This window comes from Myotis daubentonii, chromosome 1, assembly GCF_963259705.1.
Source record: "Myotis daubentonii chromosome 1, mMyoDau2.1, whole genome shotgun sequence".
Lineage (NCBI taxonomy): Eukaryota > Metazoa > Chordata > Mammalia > Chiroptera > Vespertilionidae > Myotis > Myotis daubentonii.
In genome coordinates, this window is record NC_081840.1 from 155,856,349 (window position 1) to 155,868,690 (window position 12,342).

Genomic DNA, 12,342 nt, shown 5'->3' on the forward strand with positions numbered 1-12,342 from the left:
CTTTGTCCTTGAATCCTATATCCCAGTGTACAAAGCAAAGAAGCTGATCTTAAATGCCTTGGTCTTACTCAACCTCCCTTGGTGAAACAGGAACTTTAGGGGAATATAGGCAGTCTTAGGGAATTTTTAGAATTGGGGTCCATGGAAAAATACAGGGCTACAGACTGGGAGAAGGTACATTTCCATAATACAAGGAAGCCAGGTGCAGCTACATTTCCATAAGACAAGGGAGCAGCAACAGTTGCATTTACATAAGATAAGGAAGCAACAACAGGTATGTTTCCATAAGACAAGGGAACTGGAAGTAGCCAAAAAAAGGGTCTATATTTACAAAATAAAGAAGGAAGAAAGCCCAGAAGACAATGAGGGGGAGGGCCTCAGGAGTCACTATAGTAACCAATTCAAAAGGGAATATTGACCAATCAGAGGGGATATCAGGACACAGGAACTGGAGCCTTTATAAACCATGGAAACAGGAAGTCTGTGGGACCCTTTTCCCCTCCCCACATGGGAGTCCATTCTGTGGGACTCTTTCCCTCTCCCCACGTGGGTGTCTACTTGTTCTTCAATAAATCTCCACCTTTGCTATACTACCCTCTGTCCTTGGATTCATTCCTCGACTCCGGCAGACAAAGAATCCGGGTTCCAGTCCAAAAATCCCCTATCATTGGTTTCACTGGGTTGGGATGGGAGTTGGGTAGGAGTGAGGGACAGAGACTGACTTGTTTGTTGTTGTTTTTTTAAATATATTTTATTGATTTTTTTACAGAGAGGAAGGGAGAGGGATAGAGAGTTAGAAACATCGATGAGAGAGAAACATCGATCAGCTGCCTCCTGCACACTCCCTACTGGGGATGTGCCCGCAACCAAGGTACATGCCCTTGACTAGAATCGAACCCGGGACCCTTGAGTTCGCAGGCCGATGCTCCATCCACTGAGCCAAACCAGTTAGGGCGAGACTGACTTGTTGATGGCCATACGGCTGCTGCGTGGCAGTGGAGCTGAGAACCGGCTCCAGCTCTTCTGCTCTGGCTGCACTGCCGCAGGCAAATGAAGGAACAAGGTGCTCTCTCATTTTATCCTCCCACCAGCCTTCTCACTCCCTTCTACTCCTCTCCCTCTTCTTTTCCGCCCTCCATCAACCCTCTCATTCCCTCCTCCTCCTCTCCATCTCTCTTCTTTCCCACTCTCTCTTCTTCCTTCCTTCCCCTTGCCTCTACCACACAAAACATTCCAGATCTTCTTAATCCTGGATGCATAACAACCAAGCAAGATTTGTCGAACAGGTGTACATCATGGTCCAGTAACACAAGCAACAAGCACTACTATTTATTAGGTATCCACCAATTGCATACAACCATACTCCTACTATCGGGGGGGTGGGGGGGACTACAAGCCAAGGCTGTAGCCCAGTCAGTCCTTGCAGGTGCCCAGCCCACATGTCCATGTTCTGTCCATTCCCCCTCCCCCAGCCCCACACACACCACCCATGCCCCCAAACCCTCATCAGAAAGATAGTCCCTGGGCTGAGGTGTGCGAATGGCTGCAGGGATCCCAAATGGGGACCTCCACCAGCTACACATCCCTTCTCCCATAGTCAAGGGTGTGGGAGCCAGGTCACAATGGGAAGGCCGCTGTGACTGAGTGGCTGTGAAGTGGGCTCTGCCAGCGTGTGTTTTGGAAGACCACAGCTGTTTCTCAATCATTGTGCATCATTCGCAATTTTAATTCTGTGCATCCCCAAAATGCCCCATTGCTCCTGCTTATTAACTTTATTTTCATAATATAATTAAGCCGCTTCTGTTACTGCATCACAAGAAAATGGCCAGAGAGTTATTTTCACTGACTCTCAGAGTAGGGGTTAGATTGGCCTGGCCTAAACTCATAGGCTAAGCATTCTTGAAATTTACTTTGGAGAGTGGGGCAGGCATGTAACAAACATCTCAAGGAGACTGACAGTGACTCTCAGCAGTCCCCCAACCCCACAAAGGCACTGTCTTCGGGACACATGTGCTGTACATGTCAAGATGTCATGGACTGAGATAACAACGAGGGCTTAAAATATCAGCAACAAATCAGGAGTCACTCCCTGGATGCTCTTCTCAGAACAGAATGGCAGGCACATGTCTGTAATAGAGCCTATGGCTGCAGGCAACTCGCTTCTGCAGGGTACAGGCCTGTCATTCCTGCCCTTTGGTAGTGCTTGCATTTCACTGGGAGCCAACTCAATGTCCAGTCTGGGTAGCATTGCCCCAAACAGCCTGGGCAGCTCTATAATCTTCCCCAGGTTTTATCACCAGGTAAACTCAACTACCAGGTAAACCCAGGGGACCTCTAAACTCAACTACATACCTTTCCACCCCACCCCCTGGGGACCTGGGCAGGATTCCCAACACCCAGTCTTTGGAGATGTCCCTTTCTCCTGCTCCAGTCTCCGGAGACACAGCTTCATCAGAGCCAGTGCTGTCTGCCAGCCTCTGACAACGATGCTTCCACATGTGGTGGGAGTCCGGCGAGAGAATAAGATGCAGAGAATCTTGGGGAAAGCTCTCTCCTCCACATTTCCACACTAGTCTTCTACCTAGACTTCTGCATATACTAGAAACTTCCAGAAACTCAAGCCCCTGGCTTTAGAGCCTATGCAGGTTTACCAGATGACCCGTCTGTTGTCATCTATTCATGTCAACAGCATTTCCTGGATGTCTATCCCAACTTTCTCCCAAAGTTACTGACCTTGACCTTCATTCTCTAGCTTTGCTGGACCTAAAGGACAAGAAGTGCTCTCTCTTCTTTCCTTCCTTCAGGACAGAGAGTACCAGTCCCTCTAATAGTCCCTTGCCCCTCTGCCTCTCTTTGGGCTGATAGAAATCTACAGCTCACAATGCTTTTCTTGATGTGAAAAAACAGAAGTGTTGAGGCCTCCAGGGATTTTTTAAAACCTTTGGTGAAACAAATTAGATTAGGAAGCTGTATTTTTAAAAGGTTCCCTCTGTGACTGCAGCTAGATTTTGGTCCTGAGCTCCCACTGGGCTTGAGAAAGGAAGAGGAGGTGACCAGTGCTGTGCCCTTTCCTGAGATGCAAGAGCCATAGGAGGGAAGACCACTGTGGGTCCAGAGTGACGGCGCTCCTCACCCTCCACCCTGTGCTGGCTGCAGGCTTCTCCCTGGGAGAGTCTCCATGGGTGAAGTTCTCTGCCTGTGTCACTCTCTGTTCTGTTCTCTGTCTCTCCCATTCTCCAGCTCTCTTACACCCGTCCCCATCACACCCTGTTTTCTCTCCTGGAACTTTGGACAAGCCATCCCTCTATGGCCGTGAGCCCTTCCTAAGTATAATGGAAGGTTGAGTCACATTCGTGTTTCCAAAAGTCCAGTCACTTGAGAGTCACCATCACAATGTTGCATTTTTTGTATTGTTCTCTATTTTTTGATCTACACATTCTGCATTTAGTAAATGTGTTTGAAATGACACTTTATGTCAGTATTATAAGTGGAAAACAAGCTTCCCTTTCTATGAATAGAAGGAAACAATAACAATGTCCTGAAAACACAGTCATCTTAGTCAATCCAGCCTGGATGCTTTAGCCTCGGAAAGGGAGGTCTGTTCTCTTCATTACGGTGGCCAGTTTAAGGCCTAAAAGCACCTCCAGTACCATCACTGGTACAGATCCCAAACTTCAGCCAACAATGGAGTTGAAGGCCTCTGGGGTCCCTTTCAGCGCTACCAGGTTAATTATTTATTGTTCTCTATTTCTTTGTCCCTCTCCTTCCCAGATCCTGGTTACGTCCACCTGCAATAATGATAACACATGAGTACAATCCTCTGGCCTGAAAGTGCATGCTCAAAAGATGTTTTGTTTTCCAGAGCCAGCCCACAGGACAAGGGACCAGCATTGTTTTGGGAGAGATAACGAGCTGTTTCCAACCTCCCCACACACCCTGACAGATACCACGGGGGTTCCTGACCGGAAATCCCCTCTGCCTCATGGAAAAACCCTCACAGGACGCAGAGCAGCTCCCCTGGACCAATCACGCTCCACCCAGAGCTGTGGAAGCAAAACTGTCCAGCACCAATGGCCCAGCCGAAAGCCCCTGGGCTCTGAGGACATCTGTGGGGACACAGCAGCCTGTGGGAAGACAACACACCATGGGTCTCCAAAGGTGCGCCTGCACCTGATTTCACCAGGTCCCAAGTGGTTTTAACTCTGTTGATAAAGCCTGCAGAGGAAGAGGTGTTTCTAATGAGAACCCCCACAGCCAAGAAGCTCTACCCAAGCTCTTACTCAAGGTCAGCACAAGGTCAGCTTTTCCCCCCTCCCCTCCTTTCCTTCCCTTCCCTCCTATGGTTAGCAGGAACAAGACCTCACCAAATTTATTGCATGGTTCCTTCTAGAACTCACAGCGCTAAGCTCCCCAAGACCACTAGTGAAGTTGGCCTGAGCACCGGGAGTGGGAGAGAGAACCTTGGTGGTCAAAGGCTGGTCCATCTCAGCCTGGTGCTTCCAGGCAGTCTACCCCTCTGAAACCGCACAGCATCCCCAGGGATGGTTCATGGTGGGTGGTGCACCCTGTCCTGCTTTTTCTACCCTCAAGGAACAGGAGCACACACATCTTATTCCTCCTCTCTCCCTTCCTTTCTCCCTAGGGCTCACGGAGGTGTAGTCAGCCCCAGCCCTGAGCTCTAAGCTTACTCCACACCACTGGTCACACCAGCAGTGACCTTCCCTCAGCCTCACCCTGTCCTACCCATCTCTCCTTTATCAGTTCAGGTCATCAGATCAGCCTCCTGCAGGGTCCGTTTCCCTGCCCCCACTGATCCTGCACAGCTCTGCTGAGACAGACTTCCTACATCACAAGTCTGACCATATCCCTCCTCTGATTAAACCCTTCAGTGAATCTCCATCTCATCTTCTAATAATGCATAGAGTTATATTACTTGTATAAAACAAGCTGTTCTGGGCATTACTCTTAGCACTTTATCCGTATCCTTCACTTAGGTTCCCAATAGCATTGAAGGAGATATAATTTTCTCCCACTTAACAAATGAGGAAACTGAGGCACAGAAAGTGTAACTGACTTGCCCAGCAGTGCAGATGCCCCCGCTCCCCGCAAAGGCAGTGCTTGTCCCCACTCCCATGCTTTTACTCTCATGGTTTCCTCTGCCAAGAGCATCCTCTTAGCTTATTGATAGCCTCACTCACCTTCAATACAGAGCCCGGGACCAACACCTCAGCATCTTTGCCCTTGCTGTGCACACTGATGACACCAGAATCCATTGATGAGTCACCTGCCACCCACTGTCCCTGTTCATGATCATTTATACATATATCTCATCTCCCTTAGAGGGCAGAGGCTGGTGTGACATCTCGTTCCATGTCCCAAAAGATCCATAATAAGGTGGGTGGCTCAAGAAAATATTTATGGAAGGAAGGAATGAGTGATGAATGAATGAATGAATGCATCACCACAATTAGCACCTCCACCATGCTTTTGTGACCACCAGACTCTGGGTTGAGGAAAATACAGTTCCTTGAAAGTACTGCCATCCCCTTCCTCATGATTTAACTTCGAGTTGGGTTAAAGGTCTATCAGGCAGAAAGGTTCCCAGGTTGGTGAAGCTCCTGGCACCTAGTGTCTCTGGGTGGCAGAGTGAGTATTGGGGCTGGCAGGTCACCAAGCAAAGCACCATCTGTTTGCAACATGATTCAGATTTGACTTGTGCACCCAGTAGCTTCCCACCATAGAGATCTGTAAAGTAGAGTGCTTATTCTCCAGATCCTCCCTGAGCTCTGCCCACCTGCCCAGTGGGCATGGGCATCTAGTAGCTATGGTTTCCAGGGATAGGTCAGAGCAGTGCTTCTATTCCTGGCTTCTCAGCCTTACCCAAAAGCACCTGAAAGCTTAAAGAAAATAACAAAGGCCCTGGCTCCTATGGTTCAGTTGGTTGGGCTTTGTCCAATGTACCAAAAGATTGTTAGTTCGATTCCCAGTCAGGGCACATGCCCAGGTTGCAGGCTCGGTCCTTGGTAGGAGACATGCAGGAGGCAGTTGATCAATGTTTCCCTCTCACATCAATGTTTCTCTCTCTCTCCCTCTCCCTTTCTCTCTAAAAAATCAATTAAAAGAAAGAAAAAGAAAAAAGAAGGAAAATGAAAAGAAGAGAGGGAGGGAGGGAGAGAGAGAGAGAGAGAGAGAGAGAGAGAGAGAGAGAGAGAAAGCCTGGGCTCCCCACCAACTAGGGTTCAGAACACCAGACTAACATGGTCTTTTTCAATAGCACTCTGGGTATTCTAATTGTGCAGCCAGGGTGAGAATTGCTGGGGCAGGCATGGGCTGGAAAGGCAGAGGTGATATTGTAAGTGGGTGCCAGTGCTCTGGGGGTGAGGACCATCTGCAGTGGGGAGAGAGGAGAGTACCCCAAGATAAGGAACAGCTGCAGATAAGCAAGAAGGAGCTTGCAGGATGAGAAGTTTGGGCCCTGTCCCAGATTATAGTAGAGCCAGAGGAGCACAGGGAGGGGCTGGTGAGGTCATCTTTGGGTTGGGCGGCAGGAGGTGAAGGCAAGCCCTGACTTCATAGGTGGGAGGCTGAGAAACGCCTCGGCTCCCTCTAGAGCAGTGGTTCTCAACCTTCCTAATGCCGTGACCCTTTAATACAGTTCCTCATGTTGTGGTGACCCCCAACCATAAAATTATTTTCATTGCTACTTCATAACTGTAATTTTGCTACTGTTAGGAATCGTAATGTAAATATCTGATATGCAGGATGTATTTTCATTGTTACAAATTGAACATAATTAAAACATAGTGATTAATCACAAAAACAATATGTAATTATATATGTGTTTTCCGATGGTCTTAGGCGACCCCTGTGAAAGGGTTGTTTGACCCCCAAAGGGGTCGTGACCCACAGGTTGAGAACTGCTGCTCTAGAGGGTAACCAAGCAGTTTCAGTGAATGAGGTGTAGGGTGGCCATGTTTAAAAACCCCAAAACTCAACCTGGACTAATTTGCAGAGAAGAAGGGACAGGATAATGTATCTATGTTGTTCCTGAGACTGGACATACAGTTCCTGTACCTATTGAGAACATGCTCTTGATGACTTTTCTGGGTAGAAAGGGAAATACTGACTTTTAAAAAAATATTTTTATTGATTTCAGAGAGAGGAAGGGAGAGGGAGAGATAGAAACATCAATGATGAGAGAGAATCATTGATCGGCTGCCTCCTGCACACCCCACATTGGGAATCCAGCCTACATCTCGGCATGTGCCCTTGACCAGAATCGAACCCAGGACCCTTCAATCCACAGGCCAATGCTCTATCCACTCAACCAAACTGGCTAGGGTGAGAGATGTTGATTTTGATCTTGATGTGAAATCTTGTAAACTGGTCCAAGTGATCTGACACCTAAATCTGTCCTAGGGGTTACATGCCCTAGGATCTCTGTATTTCTAGACCAAGAGGAAATGGACTTTCGATGGTTAATTTTATGTGTCAACCTGACTGGGCTAAGCGATGGCCAGGTAACTGGTGAACATGATTTGTGGGGGCGTCTGTGCAGGTATTTCTGGGTGAAACTAGCATTTGAACTGGTGAACTGAGCAAAGCACATCACACCTCTCCCCAGCACGGTGAGCATCACCAATCCACTGAGCTCCAGGACAGAACAAAAGGGCGGATTTGCTCTCTGCTTGAGCTGGGACGTCCATCTTCCTCTAGCCTGGACGTCAGAGCTGCTGGGTCTTAAGCCTTCAGACTCAGATGGGGACTTGCACATCAGCTCCCAATTCTCAGGCTTCAGACTTGAACTGAACCATCCCCACGGGGTCTCCTGAGTCTCCAGCTTGCAGATGGAAGAGTTGGGGTTTCTCAGGTGAGCCCGTTTGTATAATACATCTCCTCTTACCTACCTCTGTGTGTCCCATTGGTTCTATCTCTCTGACTATCAGAATCTTAGGGCCACATGGGGGCTGTTTTCATAAAAACAGGGTCTGAGAGAGTCACCGTCCCTCTTCAGTCACACTTGGGGTCTTCCCTCTCCTCAATGAGTATGACATTGTGGAGATGTCTTTTAATCCTGTGACACTCTGGAAGCTGCCATCTCTGCAGGTGGAGGTGATACCTCATGGAGGAGGGAGCCCAGGGTCTAGTTCAGATGGTAGGAGGGTAAGCTAGCGCTAAATCAACCACAGGACAGGAGTGTCCATGACGTGCATTGTATTCAGAGTTCCCAATCTAGTGTGATGTTGATGGGCTTTACTTTATTGTTTGGAATTCGGAAGAAGAAGACTGGGCCTTGTTCACAAGGAACTTTAATACAAGGTGCACTTTGATGCAGATTATACAACGAAGGGGGAGATTTAGTCATTCTCTCCCAGAGCATGTATTGAGGATCTACGATGTGCCTGACCCTGCTCTGGAAAGCTTCCTGGAGGAGGAAGCATGTGATAAGGACCTTAGTGGAGGGGTGGGTTCATCAGGCCTGTCAGGAACAGGTATAAATCAAGATATAAAAGATACAGGGGAACTCAATGAAGCAAAGGTATTATTTAATATATAAAATTTGAAACATCTGATTTGACCAGAAGTAGAGTAATTTCTCTAAAATCAATATTCTGGTTAACATCTGGAAGGATTTGGTGGAAATTTTTGTTTGTTTGTTTAAATCAGTTGTGTTTTCAATCCAACCAGTTCCAATAGATTTATCAGTCCATTTCTGCTCACCTGAATGTTAATTTTGTGTGTGATTCAGGTTTCAGATACAAAGCATTTTTAAATACTCAAAACACACAGGTATCCATTTTATTGAGCCACTTAATAAATCTGTGAATTAAAGGAAGGACTAGCCCAGCCGGCGTGCTCAGGGCACATGCCTGGGTTACAGGCTTGTTACCCAGTGAGGGCATGCAGGAGGCAGCCAATCAATGATTCTTTCTCATTGTTGATGTTTCTATCTAACTCTCCCTTTGTCTTCCTCTCTGAAATCAATTAAAAAAATATTTTAGAAGAATCCATAGGCAGCAAAATATCAGATATATGTCGTAGCAATATCTTTACCAATACAGCTCCTAGGACAATGGAAACTAAGGAGAAAATAAACAAATGGGACTACATCAAAATAAAAAGCTTCTGCACAGCAAAAGAAACCATCAACAAAACAACAAGAAAGCCCACTGTATGGGACAACATATTTTCCAATGTTATCTCTGATAAGGGTTTAATCTCCAAAATTTATAGGGAACTCATACAATTTAACAAAAGAAAGATAAATAATACAATAAAAAAAATGGGCAAAGGACCATAATAGACACTTTTTGAAAGTGGACATACACAAGGCCAAGAGGCATATGAAAACATGCTCAAAGTCACTAATCATCTGAGAGATGCAAATCAAAATGACAATGCGGTATCATCTCACACCTGTCAGAATGGCTATCATCAACAAATCAACAAACGACAAGTACTGGCGAGGATGTGGAGAAAAAGGAACCCTTGTGCACTGCTGATGGGAATGCAGACTGGTGCAGCCACTGTGGAGAACAGTATGGAGTTTCCTCAAAAAATGGAACTCCCATTTGACCCAGTGATCCCACTTCTAGGTATATATCCTAAGAAAACAGAAACACCAGTTAGAAAGGATATATGCATCCCTATGTTCATAGCAGCACAATTCACAATAGCTAAGATTTGGAAACAGCCTAAATACCCATCAGCAGATGAGTGGATTAAAAAACTGTGGTACATCTACACAATGGAATACTACGCTGCTGTAAAAAAGAAAGAACTCTTACCATCGCAATAGCATGCATGGACCTGGAGAGCATGATTCTAAGCAAAATAAGCCAGTCAGAGAAAGATAAATATCACATGATCTCACTTATTTATGGAATATAATGAACAACATAAACTGATGAACAAAAATAGATCCAGAGATATGGATGCATCAAACCATCGAAACTCAGAGGAAAGGCAGGGGAGGTTTGGAGGGGTTGGGGATGGGGGTAAGAGATCAACCAAAGGACTTGCATGCGTGCATATAAGCATAACCAATGGACACAGACAGTAGGGGGTTGAGGGCATGTGCTGGGAGTGGGAGTGGCCAGGAGAGGTCAATGGGGAAAAAGGAGACATATGTAATACTTTAAACAATAAAGAATTTAAAAAAGGACTAAAGCAACAGTCTATATTGACAACCTGTCAGAAGAGAGAAGCCTGCCCTATCTATAATTCATAAAATCCTTGACATCAGAGACATGTACAACTTGTCAATCAAAATGAATCGGTTCTCCTTCCCCCAAATCATAGGCACACGTATGGGGGGGGGGGGGGGGGGGAATCAAACAGGGAACTTCCATTTTTGTCAGGTTTCAGTGAACTGACTGCAACTAAAATAATTATCAAACCACAAGTAAAACTAAATGAAACTATAATGTTAAACTGGACAACGACATTTTAGAGAAATCTTCAAAAGCTGTTAACCCATCTTACCTGACATGAACCTCTATAATTCTTATCAGGTGTTTTTTTTTTTAATTTTTTATTTTGATAAATTGGGAGATACCAGCAAGTGGACCATTTGCAGAACTAGTCTTGGCAAATTGATTTTCAGAGAAGTGGCTTTCAGAGAATGAAGTTCCCCTGCGGTGCCCTAAAGCCGAGTTGGCTGCTCAGAGGCTTCTTGCACACTTTCTAGTCCTCCTCGCGTCCTAGAGGGGGGCAGGGCTGCTGTGTGAATCACGTGAGGGAGCAGAGCCCGGCTCAGCCCTCAAAGCCTTCAAGGAAGTTTGGAGTCAACGCTGAAACCTGTTCTGTATATCTCCTGCAGGATCAGGTGTGACAAGAGTCACTGAAACTCAGGATATTCTGCCCTGTGGGTCCCCAGCAACCCCCTCCACCTGACACCTCCCCCCAGGCCAGTTCCTCCAGGGGCAGGGCCACTAGGTGATGGAGGGGCAGGGAGGGAGCAGCCCTCAGAGCCCTCAATTCCATTCCAGGCCCTGGTCTCATTCAGGGCCTCAAGTGAGTCACTTCCTCTCCCAGACCCTCAGGTTCTCTTCCTGTTCTCCTGGGCAATCGATAGAGAGAAGTGTTTGCTGCTTTCTTCTTGCCTTGAGGCCCCCTCAAGCCCTTTTCAGGAAGAGCTCATCAGTGAGAAGCATCAAACAGCCAGTCTCTAATACCAACCAAATCTCCTACATCCTGGACTGCCTGCGGCTTCATTTCTCTCCTTCCCTCGGTAAGGTCTCATCTCCCATGCACTGGATGCGTTATTTTTAGTGTAACGTATTTTAGACATAAAACAGTATGGAGAGTAAAACAGCTAGCTTCCACGTAGCTGCCAGCCGGCCTGAGAAACAAAACCTGAAGGCGTTAATTGAGGCCCCTGTGCCTCCCTCTCCCAGGAAACATCAGTCCTGAGCTTGGAGTTCACTGTTCTCATGTATGAGCTACATATTTCTTCAAAGTCAGAAAAAAAATGCTTTATTTCTTTTCTTTTCCTTTCTCTTCTTTTCTTTTCTTTCCTTTCCTTTCCTTTCCTTTCCTTTCCTTTCCTTTCCTTTTCTTTCTTTCTTTTTTTTTCAGAAAAGAAAATCCATTTTACACTCCACAGACTTGAACAGTTACTTGTCCTCAGATATTTGGACCTCATGGGCCAGTAAAATGTCTAAATTTATTTTGGGCACTTGTAGGACTCTCAGAATAAGAACATGAAAAAGAACCCCACAAAACTATCATCTGCTATTACAGTAGCTTTATGAAGGAAAGGACATTTAACATGGAAAATATAGAGAGAGCATAGCCTCGGATTTTAAAAACTGAATACACTTAGGTTAGTCAAAGTGTCTTTTTTTTCTCTCTCTCATTTTCACGTAGAGCCTGAAAAACTTCATCTTAGACCTGCTTGGCATTTTGGAATCACTAATTCAGAAACTCACTGTGACCTATGTCCCTCAGAGCTTGGGGACTTTCTGGAGGGAACCACCCACCCCTCCTCAGATCACCACAGCAGGCCTGGGTCTGCCTCTACCCCATTTCCTTATCTCTCAGTCTTTGTCTACAAGTCTTTATCTCTAGATAAGATCCCACACCTTCCTCCCTCTCTCAGAGCCCTTAGGGACCTCTGAATTCCTTCCTTTCTTCCTTCACAGTTCCCCAGCCCACAGTCCACAAGCCCAGGACCTTCCCTCACTGTGTCCAACCACAGGCGGAACTCTGGAAGACACATGGCCGAATCTGAGGACAGGGAGACGGGAGCGACCCACTGGAACTGTTAAGTGGGGGAGAATAAAAATGTTGGCGATGTGGCAGCCCTACCGTGATAACTGGCTCCACCCCACCCCCACC